Source organism: Apteryx mantelli, chromosome 1 (genome assembly GCF_036417845.1).
Source record: "Apteryx mantelli isolate bAptMan1 chromosome 1, bAptMan1.hap1, whole genome shotgun sequence".
NCBI classification, from domain to species: Eukaryota; Metazoa; Chordata; class Aves; order Apterygiformes; family Apterygidae; genus Apteryx; species Apteryx mantelli.
The window spans coordinates 11080639-11092932 of record NC_089978.1 but is presented as its reverse complement, the minus strand read 5'-3'; positions in this window follow the sequence as shown (position 1 = coordinate 11092932).

Here is a 12294-nt window from a genome sequence, read left to right as displayed (position 1 = left end):
ATCTGCAGTTTTGACACTTTTAACACTATTTATACTCTTAAGGGGATAAAGGTTTTCTAAGAATTGAGCAATTATGAAAGTTTAGTCAATGCTGATATTTATGCTGCTTGCATAAGTATGTTGTTGCATTTTGTACTGTAGCCTTTAAGAGTTTCTGTAAACCATGCTCTGTAAACTGTAAGAGCTGTAGTTTGTGCTGTAATCATTTAAAATTTTTCATTAACTGGGACGGACGTGTTCTCGATGAGCCCCCTGGGACACTTGGATACTACAGATTATTTGGCACTGACCTTTCTGTCTTGGCACTGAATTAGTATGCCCTGGCACAATGTTAGCATGCACTATGCCACACTGGGTGCAAACTACTAGAGACATAAAAGAATGTTTTATTTCCTGTCTGAAAATATTGCTGTGCAATCCAAACCCATTCTACCTGAGAAGTTGATAAGTGTTGATATGAAGCACTTCTCACCCAGTTTGTAGTTATTTCACGGCTTGTTCCAAAACTCAGTTAATTAATAATTTAAATATAGCTCTGGCCTCTCCTTGAAGGATATCATTTTTTTATTAAGTGAATATCACGAGGGATTGTTATTCAGTGGTTGTCTTTTATTATGATTGTTCAGTAACTTTTTTCTGGACCATCTCTGTTCAGTAGTTTTTATTCATGGTCTGGAAGCATTAATAATCTTCCAGCTCAATTCTGTAGCTAAATTGACAAATGCAGGAACTTGTCATATAAGCACAAGAATATCCTATAAAATACTAAGATATTAGTACTTATACCTATAACATTAGTGAGACTGGTTCTGAACTGTTGTATTAAAACATGGGTTTTCCCTTCAGAAAGTAAGATGAAATGTCTTCTGAAAGATCCACAACTCTGGCAACCTTGCCTTGGAGAGAAGAATTAAGAACTATACATCTTTTCAGTCTATTCAGTTAACCAGGAAAAGAGGAAAAGGAAAACTGATAATAGGTTATATGAAACTGAACAGAGAAGAGATTTCTAAAGGTAGATTTGTTTCAATGTAACAGCAAAATATATGATTATGCCTGTGTTCATTCCATACTGGTTTTAGTCCTGTTTGCTCTAAAAATAAGGTGCATCCACAAAGAAAGAAAAGAAAGAACGATTCATTAAGCTTAAATGTACTTATTAATTAATTAATACATTTAGCTTGGTAGGTTGTATATATTTGCCCTCTTTAAAAGTTTTAAAGTAAGGCGAGCAATTTTTCTAAAAAGGTCTGCTCAAGCTCAAACAGAATTGATTGGCTAAGTACAGAAATAATTGGTTGAGGATGGAATGCCAGTCTAAGTGAATATAATGATTCATTTCAACTCCTAAAATTCATGCTTGATGTGTTTTTAACCACTGTACTATTCTCAGACCTGGTCTCCGCTCCTAGTGAAATCAAGGAAAGGCTCATAAGTTCAGCTGGAGGTGGACTGGACCTGAAACCTTTTAAAAGGTACAAGATGCTGCATGTCAGTTATCTCTAAATATATGGGCTGATTCTGTAGCAAGTGTTCAAGCCAAAGGCAGGTCTTACAAACATTTTGAAAAATGAATATAACTGACATTTCTCTCAGACTGTCATGGAATGCACTCCAGCTGTATTTATTATACACACTTTCCCCATGTGCTATGTGCTTGCGTTCTTCTATGATGAACGATGTTGCTGTGTGTTGGAGTTGTCATGCTATCTTTCTTGTTTAAATCAGGAATGTGGGGGAGGTTATTTGAGGACAAAATACTGTACGACCTGCTGTTATATTCTGGAACTTAACACTTGTAGCATGAAGCTGAGCCGTGGCTGAATGGCTTGGTTTAGGAAAGAGTTTCAGCTGAAGCAAAACACATCCTGTTAATGCCATCCATATACTTAATGCCTTGTTGCTGGTTTTGCTATGTCTATGAGAATCAAGAATCATATCCCCACCTGCTGCTGTCTGACTTTCCAGTTTAAGTCTTCGGGCATTTTATTTTCTTACAGGTAAACTGGGCCTGGCCCATGCCTAAAGCTCCTAGGCACTGACTATGAACCACTGTAGCTTTTTTGAAATTAATAAAGTTGGCTGGCATCCCAAATCTGGAGAAGCATTTCACCCTAGGGAGGCCTTGGAGTCAGCCAGGGAGCATACAAAAAGAGAGTTTATCCTGTGGTATGCAGCAAATGTAAAGATCCAGTTTCAAAAAAGGAAAGAAATGATATGATATGTAATGCCATAAAAGCCATATGCCATTGCACAGGATATTACTTACATGGCACTGATCTTAATAGTGACATAAATGTTGATCACTATTTTAGTCTTATGTCGTGACTACATATTGGAGCTACAAGGAAAAAAGCAAAGGCAAACAGCATGTAGGTTAATTTTAATTGGAAAGTTTCAAAGAAATACAGGAAGTCCATTTATAGGAAAACCTGTCTGTTTTACTTTTCTCCTGTGATTTACAATGTTTCTAATTTTGAAATTTGCTCTTTTTTTTTTCTTCTTCTTCTTCTTCTTCTAACGGAAAACAAAAATGGACTAGCATCCCAGGTCTCCTTTTTCTAGATGATTGTCTCCCTTCCTTAGATAACTGTTCTAGCCACTTGGCAGCCCCCCTTTCTGATTTTGTTGTGACCCTTCTCTCTTGCGTTCCTGGCTGCACATTGGCTCAATTGGAGTTTGCTCCCTTTCTTTAATCTGCTGAACTGTAGTGGTTGGGAAACTTTCCTGGGATCTGGATGCAATAGTATCAGTTCTTTGAGAAAGGTCCAGCTCTCCCGCTGTTGGGCAAGTGCTCTAATCACTCAGATATTATGCAGAAACTGGCCTTTTCTGTCCTCTTTAATGAAATCAGTACCAACATTTCCTTCTTTTCTCTTAAGAGCTTAGTGTTAAAGGTGAACACTCAGGATGCTCTGAGAAGGCATACTGGATCAGCCCCCTCCAGGATGCAGGCAGAATTTAGGGCTGGTCTACATAAATCGAGATTGCAACAGAGTAGAAGATAGCCCAGCCAGCACCCCAGACTGGAAAGACACAGCGCTGTGCTCATCCCATGTGCAGTCACTGTGGGAACTTGCAACATGATCAAGATATTCCTAGATTTCTAGATGCCCAGAGGTTTAGGTGATTTGATTCTGGATCACTCTCAGGTACTTAAGCAAAATTCAGGCACGAGAAGCCCTTTAAGTCATCTCTGTGTTATCAACTACAGCACTTCAGCAAAATGTTGTACGGTGCCTGAATAAGCCATGGGAGTGTAGTAGCTGTTCACGGGAAGTAGACTTGGAAGGTGAGTGTACAGTCACGATCATTTTGCTGATGCAGTAGAAAAAACCTTATCAGAGAAAATACATACTCAGTCTTTATGGGGGACTGACTGCATTGAGACTGTTCTGTCCAGCTGGTAGGACAAAGTACACAGACTGTCACAACTGGAAAATGATATTCAGGAAGCAGAGAAGGGATGAGCTGGTTTTCGAAGCATTGCAGTGAGTGTAAGTAAGTAAGCTACCAACATACCATTAAACACATAAAATAAAAGCACCATGTCCCAAGATGGAGGACCATGTTCTATTCTCTTTTTTCTCCCCACCTCAGTGATGTTTGAGAGTCATAACTTTTCTAATTACTCAGTTTATAGCTAGTGCCCTTACCAAGAAATTTAAAACACATGCTGACATATGTTTATGATGGTTTAAAACAAAAAAAAAGGAGACAGAAAACTTCCAGAAAAGCCTCAGAAGTTATATTGGCTTGATTTAGTTACTTGCAAATTCAGTCTTTTCTATGGAGGAAGAACAAAGTTGTATTAAGGTGTGGCATAGATCTCTGCCAGCCTGTCCTTGGGATGCTAATTCAAAACTCTTAGTTGTTTCCAGGGAGAATGGAAGGGAGATGTTTTCTACAAAAATACATTCCTTGCTCTGTACCTGGAAATGATGTAGAATCCAATGTTGACTGTGGAGTGTGAGTCATATGCTCCACATGCATTACAGTGCTTGGTAAGTGGGCAGTGAAGTACGGTTGCTGGAGCATGAGTCATGAGCTTCATGTGAGTGGGCAGTCAAATTCTGCATAAGCTGATTTTTCTGAGACATTTCTAAGGGTATTTTGAGGTATAGCATATGGCATGGGCAAATTATTTTGGTTTTGTTTGTACTTGCTGTGGCCTCAGCTTTGGCCAAGGCCCCATGTTATTTGGCATGACGTATCATACAAGTTTTTTCTGTCATTTCGTCTTTGATGTGATTGTCTAGAGAAGTTTTGTCATCTGGCTCTGTGTAGGCAGCTTCCGTTTCTCTTTATGTTTCAACAGAAACATGGAAGTGAATGGAAAGAGCAAGCAAGATGAATAAACAGTAATTTTTCCTCTGTTGTTACAGATGCTTTTACATCAAACAGTGGTTCTGGGGAGCTTTACAGTTCAAAATATGTTTTCCCTTTCACTAGTTCTCCTGTTAGTATCATCTGATGGTACGAAATAGCTGCACTCCTTTGCTCTGTTGTTCCAAAACTTCACCTGGCAACTCAAGCAGCTGTAGAAATCCTGCCACTTTCTGATACCGGGTTGCTGCCACAGCCAAAATACCCACAACTGAGTTTCACAGAAGCCATTCCCTGTTCATACTCATTACTTTTAGGGCCACGTATGGGTCAGACAGTCCCTCCATCTTTATATGGGACTAGAGAAAGATGACCCTTAGCTTTCCCCCACTTTTCTTTGGATCCTGGCACATGGCTCACAAAGAACATAAAAAATAGCAGCTTTCCCAGTTACACGAGAAGGACAGCCAGCTTAAGCTGGACTGGGTGAGACTTCTCTGCATTGCTCCTTGGACTTGGCATCTCACAGAAAAACAGCCTGGCTTGTCTGTCAGCTGTCATTACTGCTGCTACCTCAAAGAACAGCCATGTGCACCACAATACTTCATTTTAGAGTGGAAGCTCCCTTGGTGGCTCAGGAGGGTGTTGTATTTAAAAGCTGCTAGCAACATTTTCTTTTTCTCTTAAGCTTTTTCTTAATATAAAAAAATCAATAACCAGTGCAACACCCCTCTCCTCCCCCCCCCCCCCCAAAAAAAAAAGTCACCCTTGAAGCACAGCACAAAGAGAACACTGTTCAGGGTTGCAAAGTATAGCAACCAGAACTTAAAAAATTCTAGATGTGGAGCTGCCCTGGGCAGCGTTTTCTGTGCCCATGTGCACTGTGATTGTACAGGTGCTATGGCTGCACACTCGGTCACTTTGTGCCACGCGCAGGAGCCAGTCTTTCTTAGTGATTCTCAGGAACACCTGAGGCAGCAGAATCAAAACCACGTTGGCAAAATCCGGCCCTTCCCAGCTTTCAAGGATCTCATGTACAGCCTAAAGAGCGGATTCCCGGACAGCCGCTTTGTTTTCTGCTGAATTGTAGTACACTTGCATTCACTGCTGCTCCCCCACTCCCTCTTGCTTTTTGGATCACATTTCCGTCAGGGAGGGAGTGGGGCAGGGGGGATATCAGGGACAAGCTCCTCCGAAGGGGAAGCTGTGCTGTTCGAGGTGGGGGGCTGGGGAGCAGGGAGCCAGTCCAGGCAGGCCACTTGGGTCTGATCCCCGCTCAGCCTGCGGGGACCCCAACGGTGGCGACCCCGAGCCCGTTCAGCGTGGCATTAACTGCCGCGGGCCCCCTCCCCTCCCCTCTGCGCTCCGCTCCGCTGCGGCCCCGTCGGAGGCGAGTCCCGGGGCGGCCCCGCCGCTCGCACAAAGGGCCGCTGCTCGCGGGCGCTCGCTGGGACAAAGGGGCCGCGCCGGGGCCGGGGCCGGGGCCGGGGCCAGTGCCCGGTGCCCGGTGCCCGGTGCCCGGCGGCGGCGCGGCGGGGCCGGAGCGCGGCGAGGTCGGGTCGGGCCGGGGCCCGGCCGCCCGGCGGCGGCGGCGGGGCCGGAGCTGCGGCTCCGGCGGCCGGAAGACAGGGAGGGGGGTGAGGGGTGGGGAGAGGGGAGGGTTGGAGCGGCTCAGCCCAGCTGAAAAGGAGGGCTCGCTCTCCGGTCGCCCCCCCGCAAAGTCCTGCCAGCGCTGCTCGTGGGGTGGGGGAAGCGGGCAGAGCCCCCGCGGCAGGCTTCCCGCACCATGGCTCTGTCCTGGAGGAGCTGGCTGGCCAATGAGGGGAGCAAACACCTCTTTCTGGTAGGATGCTGCCCCCGGGGTTCCTCTTTGTAGGGCTGCCCTGCTGCCGGGCGCCTCCCCGGGGAAGTCCCCTGAAGCTGGAGCGGAGAAACTTCAGAGCCCGCGAGCTGGCTGGGTGCCGCTTCGCGGACGGGGCAAGCCCGGCGGCTGCGTGCAGAGCGGGGCAGGGCGCGGATGCGCCGGAGCTGCTGCAGTCGCGGCTGTTCGCACGCTCCTCCGTGGCGTGGTCCCTGCCTGTACGTGCGCAGGGGGCACAGAGGTCCCAGCCGTGCTTGCTGTTAGGTTTCTCTGTGCTTTAGGGAAATATGCCATTGTGGACGTACGTGCACGCGTGTTTGGGTTGTGGTCCGTACGTAGCGTGGACCATGCGTGCTGCTTGCATGGAGGTGCACGTGTGTGCAATAGCCGGGGGACAATGCAGGCATTTGTGCAGTAGTGGAACTCGGCACAAACCGTATGTATGTGTGTGTTTGCTCTTTGTTGGATCCTCTTTGCCAAAGTTTGCGGGGGGGCGAGATAGATCTTCCTGGGGGTCATATTCTTCCTGCCTTTTTCTTTGTCTCTTTGTTGCTCGTTTTTACTCTTTGAGTCTTTGACTGCAATATGTAACTGAAGGTTTAGAGGAATGTTGTATATGCAGAAGGCTTTGTCAGCTCTCAGTAGTAAAGGTAAATCATCGTAAAGGTAAAGTTTGGGGAAATTCACTGAAAGCCAAAATTTCTCACGTAGGGGCTGTTACTTTTAGTATTTTAAAATATTTTTGTTAAATGCTTTCAGTTTGTTTTCCAATTCCATTTCAAAATCTTTATAAAACTACATTCATATGCATTTTATGATTGAAATTAATATTGAAAAGTTTGCACATGCAACTTTCACTTACCATCTCTTGTTTCTTATCTTTTTAATTTTAGCTTTTCTGGCTCTCCCTCAATGTATGGCTCTTCTGGAAAACCTTCCTACTCTATTATCATGGACGGCAGTATTATTATTTGCATCAGATGTTAGGGGTGAGTGACCCAGACACTGCTTTTTGCCCTGGAAATTGGGATGCTGGCTGAAGAGAAGGGATAGAATGTATTTGCTAATGAAGGATGACACAGACTGCCTGTTAACTCTGCAAAGTGGGGAAAGATCAAGTAGGAAATTACTGGGATGCTGTTGGCAGTTGTTTAGGAGTAGAAAGTTGTCAGTGTTGAGAATAAAAAGAGCTGATCAAATGTGGGACAGCTATCCTTTCCCCCTCCCTTCTTTCCTCGCTGTGTTCTCAGCTGCAGGCAGGCTCACAGGAACACAAACACAATCAACAGTCAACTGAAGTTCTACTTTGTCATCAAAACTTTAGCCAAGCTTATGGGTTCTTTTTGACAAATTCTTTCTAATCCAGTTATTATGATACATATTTGCTGAAGGAACTCTTTGGCTAAGCCTTAGTTCTTTTCAGTCTTTAATTGACATTTTCATAGATCCAATGTTCGGTGTAAATAATTGTAGTCTGTTTAATTTTAGTTTTTCTTTCTAAAAACTGTCTCAGAATCTGAATTTAATGGAGACTTGACTATTCTGTTTTAGCAACATCTACCATCACTACCAAAAAAACCCCCAAAAGATAGTTTTTGGGGGTGATATATGAATCTGCTTTGCAAGGTTATCCATAGATAATAACTATCTATTTGCAATTGTTTGAAATGACATCTATCCAAAGGGATAGATTAAGAGTTAAAAATTTTCTGAAAAATGCTCTAGAGATGCTCAGAATCTTAGAATCTAGGAAAAAGTGGATGAGTAGCATGATGCTTTGTAACAACATGTCATAACCTGGAATGGATTTCGATGACAAGTTGGCACAAGATTAAAACACAGACGGTGTGCATCCTAACCCTCTGCAGATGATCTAGGTTTTAGCTTTGGTAGATCCAGGATTTATTTTTTCATATAACATATCATTGCCATACCTAGCGAGTTCCGTAAGTTTTTGTGAACTTGTCTCCTTTTTCTTCTTATGGCTGACTCAGATATGTTCAAGAAATGAATTTTAGCCAATAGTGCAAAACGAAGGGAACGAAAAAAATTAAATACTTTATGATGACTTGTAGATAGAAAAAGTATGAAAACATGTTTAATTTTACCATCTGTAATGGCTTTGCAGCCTAGTGCATCCATTTGAAAAGTGTTTTTGCTCCCGGCAGAGCAAGTGGGTTGTTTATAAAAGCAAATGTTCTTAGGCCAACACGTTGGGCCAGATTGTCAGCTGGTATCAATCAGCACAGTTCCGCTTAATTCAGAAGTCACCCACCTTGTACCAGCCTTTTGGGGGGGTTTCTTGTACTTCAGAATGAAAGAAACATACAAAATAATATAATACAGTCAGGCTTACAGGTTAAGAACCTGTGAGATGATTCAAGCAAAAGCCTCATTGTCTTGAGCAGGAGATAAGAACCAGGAGGCCATGCGTTTGAATCCATCTAAAACAGTGTCTGCAATTGTGGAAATGCACCAAAGGAATTTAAAGACTATTTAAAAAGAGGAGGAAAGTGAAGAGCTAAGTCTAAAATACACTTTTAGGCAAAGTTCTAAAACTAATTAAAAAACTTTGCAAACATTAAAAATGGTAAAAGATCCTTGCAATTTACTCTTAGCAATATATATATATTCTAAATATAATTTGTAGATTTTGAAGTTAGCTTCCTCCCTTCTCCTAAATGTATTTGTATATGTACATAAATTGTACAAAATGTTTTCCAAGGGTTGAAAAACTGAACCTGATTTTAGTTTCTTCAGGAAACAGAGAACAAGCACAGCCGTACTACAGCTGCTATTACATTCCATGGGGATTTTTACTTCTCTTCTTTTTCTGCATTGCTTTGTGTAGCCACTGACCATTTCATGGCCCATCTCTGTAAACAACCTCCTTTCTGGAGGATGAGTGGCATACAGTGTCTCTGTTGTGCCTTTCATGATGTTTAAAATTTTTGACATTTAAGTGTAAGTTCTTCATTTATAGTTCAACAGTTGGGTTCTTTTTTTTTGTCTTAAGAGGATGAACTTTTTTATGGATACTTTCCTAAAAGTTTGCTCCATTTTCCAGGCAGTCACCAGTTAAGGGCAAAAGGGAATAACTTTTTTGTGTAAATTTTTGATTTAAAAAAGAAAAAAAGCTCTTGGTTTTCGGTGAGGTATGCTGAGATGTTTTCTCTCTGTATGCTGTGATAAAGTATAAACCTCCTTAAGAACTAGAGCTCTGAAAGACTTACCACAGATAATTTTATTGTTTACCAAGTAACAGGATGGAGAACAAGAAGAATAGCTGTATAAAATCAGATTATGATATGAAATACAATATTGGACTGAATATCCTGAATATATTCATCTCTTTGCAGTCTTTTTATGCCATTTCTCTTCGTTCTGATGTGAGAAAGAAGAAAGAATAAGATTGTTCTTTCCTTCAGTGGTTGCTGAGGGAAAATAGCCTTCTACATGAGAAGGAAGCTCAGTTTTATTCTTTGCCAATTCTATCCTCTATGACCTTGAGCAAGCACTTAGGACAGGATTTAAAAAAGTGTTTAGATACCTAATTCTCTCTCAAATATGTCCATCAGTCTTTCTGATCCTTAATTCTGTGCCTTTAAAATGGTGATAGTTGCACTGCTGTGTAGTGGGCATGTGATGAGAATCTCAATTTTTCATGATTTAATAAGAAAGTGTAAACTTTTGGCATTGTTTAGCCTAAAGAAGAGAAAGCTGTGGAGGAATACAACAGGAGTCAAAGACATTGAAGTGCTAGGAGGAGGTTTTCAGGTATATTGTACACTACAAAATTTAGTGGGTAAACTTCTCTTATGTCAACCATCGCCACTTTGTTCAGTTTGAGATCTACTGAGAAAATTTGAGTCCTGCTGAGGAGATCAGGAACTCCTTTTGGTGTGGAATCTCCATCCATGGATGTTTTCAAGAACTAATTGGGCAAAACTCTGAGCAACCTAGTCTGAGTTAGGTGTTGAACCTGCCTGGAGCAGGAGCTTGGACTTCCCAAGGTCCCTTCCAGCCTGAATGAGTCTTTCTCAAGTGATTCTTGCTGGGTGAGTTAAACCAGAACCTTGGGGATGTAAACCCCTTTCCAATACTTTTGCCTTGAAAAACCTTGAAGTATCATCTTTGGATACGTAATTGCTTGTAACACTACAAATCATAGTCTTACCGTGTAAGTGCTTTCACTGCCTCTGGTTCAGGAACACAATTCAGATAAAGAATCTCATTTTTTCATGATTTCACAGAATCACAGAATCGCTGAGGTTGGAAGGGACCTCTGGAGATCATCTAGTCCAACCCCCCTGCTCAAGCAGGGTCACCTAGAGCATGTTGCACAGGATTGCATCCAGGCAGGTTTTGAAAATCTCCAGAGAAGGAGACTCCACCACCTCTCTGGGCAACCTGCTCCAGGGCTCTGTCACCCTCACAGTGAAAAAGTTTTTCCTCATGTTCAGATGGAAGTGTCTGTGTTTCAGTTTGTGCCCGTTGCCTCGCGTCCTGTCGCTCGGCACCACTGAAAAGAGTCTGGTCCCATCCTCTTGACACCCTCTCTTCAGATATTTGTAGACATTGACAAGATCCCCTCTCCAGGCTAAACAGGCCCAGCTCTCGCAGCCTTTCCTCATAAGAGAGATGCTCCAGTCCCCTAATCATCTTTGTAGCCCTTCGCTGGGCTTGCTCCAGTAGTGCCACATCCCTCTTGTACTGGGGAGCCCAGAATTGGACGCAGTACTCCAGGTGTGGCCTCAGCAGGGCTGAGTAGAGGGGGAGGGATCAGTGTAAACGTTTGGCATTGTTTAGCCTAAAGAAGAGAAAGCTGTGGAGGAATACAACATGCACTGATTACATATAAAAGACTATGGAAAGAGGAAAGGAATATTTTCTTCTCCATGTTCATGACAGATACAGACATGATGTAGTAGGCTTGAATTACAGAAAGAAAAATTATTAGATTACTTGCATGACTCTGAAGTCTTCTTTGTTAGAAGTTTTATATCTGCTGGATCAGAGAATTCATTTCTTTGCAAACTGCCAGTTTTCTCCCTTCATATTAGCTTGACTATTTTTTCCAGCAAGGTTGCTTGTATCTGACCAACAAATTCAGTCCCATGTTCACTACTGGCCTTATTATAGGACTCAAATCTTGCTTATAACAGCATTAAGCTGAATACCTGATATCTGTTGCTTGAGTTCCCCGAGAACAGAAAAAGAATTGGACTCATTTTGTCATGGCATAAAAGGCTCTCTCTCCCTCTTCCCTCTCTAGTCTGTACTCAGATAACTTTAATGTAGCCAAATGGATATTAATGGAAGAGATAAGCTTCTGTGTTTCAGACCAAAGTGAAGAAAATTCATCCTCAGAAGGGTCCCTTTGGGAAAGGACTGCATAACTGAAAATGGGATGGAAAAGGAAAGTGCTTCCTGATTTTTTTTTAGCTATACAATTGCTGCATCCTTACTGTGCATTACTGTACATTACATTGATGTCTTCTTTATTTACTGCTTGGAATATATTCCAGATGTTCCAGTAAGTTGCACTAGTCTCCTCGCTAGTTTATCATGATGATAAAGATTTTGCAAATTGAAGCCAAGTTCTGCTTTCACTGATCCCTGTGCAACCACACTGCAGTCTGTTTTCCCCACACATCCAAGCACTGAAGGGAGTTGTGTATCGTGAGCCTTTATTTTCTTTAATGTAGAGTTTTTAGTTATTTAATTGTCTTGTAACCAGAGTATTTGAGATTTGCTCTTTAAGGAGTTACATGTAGCAAAAATGTTTACTAATTGATTGTTATGTTGCTATGAAAACTACATAAATGTGTATATATAGAACGCCCTAGTGAAGACTGAGGGTTTTAGTCCACAAGACTTTATCCTGATAGTCCGCTTGAATTTGGAAGCAGATCTCTTCGTGCCTTCTCTGTGCCTCATAGATTTTTGCTATGTTTGCTAAAACTTTTTTTTTCCCTTCATCTCTTTGTCGTTCCTGGACAGCCCGTCATTGCTAAGATTGTTCTTAGTTACGAGCCAATAAAGAACTTGGTTTTTGCACTATGTAGTTCTTATGTCTGCTTTCTTTTTTTTTTTTTTTTTTTTCG